Genomic DNA, 845 nt, shown 5'->3' on the forward strand with positions numbered 1-845 from the left:
ATGCCGTGGAATCGGTTCCGACTCATAGCGATGCTGTACAGAGTTTCTGAGGCAGTAAATCTTTACAGGAGCAGAAAGCCTTATCTTCCTCCCACGGAACAGCTGGTAGTTTTGAACTGCTGACCCTGAGATTAGCAGCCTGATTCATATACACTACGCTACCAGAGCTCCATTTATATATTGTTGTTGTTGTTGTTGTTATGTGCCGTGTATATAGGTATATATATATATATATTGCCAACACAAGTAATTAAAAGGCACCAGTTCTTGTTCTCTTCTGTATTCCGTATTTATTGTCCAACTTTCACATACATATGAAACTATTGAAAATACCCAAGCTTGGGCCAGTTGCACCTTAGTGTTCAAGGGGACATCTTTACTTTTTAACACTTTGAAGAGGTATTTTGGATCAGATTTTTCCAATGGAATGCATTGTTTGATGTCTTGCCTGCTGTTTTCATGGTGTTGATTGTGACTCCAAGTACAAGGGAAATCTTTACAATTTCACTATGTTCTCTACTTATTATGATGTTGTAAAGACTTCTGTTTTTTTGTTTTAGTGTTTGTTTGTTTTTTATGTTGAGGTGTAATCCATATTGGATCCTGTAGTCATAACTGAATGTTTCAAGACTTCTTTACTGTCAGTAATTAACTTTGTTTTATTATTTGTAAATCAGAATCCTGGTGTGACACTGTAGGATAAGCCCTAGATTGCAAGGTCAGTTTGAAGTACAAGAGCAAGTGTCAGCATTTCTTTGGACATCTTTTGTTCTTTTTTTTCTTTGTTTTTAATGACCTTTTCTATGATGTGATATATGATATCCTTGATGTCGTCTCACAACTTG

At 36.1% G+C, this 845-nt stretch overlaps 1 protein-coding gene across 1 annotated transcript in view; it reads left to right on the forward strand.

The window, feature by feature from the left end:
- The window catches only part of LRP1B (low density lipoprotein receptor-related protein 1B), a 2,342,762-nt gene that overhangs the window by 1,062,448 nt on the left and 1,279,469 nt on the right, over positions 1-845 (forward strand). The gene's annotated exons all lie outside the window — the stretch shown is intronic.

Source organism: Chrysochloris asiatica, unplaced genomic scaffold, assembly GCF_000296735.1.
Source record: "Chrysochloris asiatica unplaced genomic scaffold, ChrAsi1.0 scaffold00012, whole genome shotgun sequence".
Taxonomy (NCBI): Eukaryota; Metazoa; Chordata; class Mammalia; order Afrosoricida; family Chrysochloridae; genus Chrysochloris; species Chrysochloris asiatica.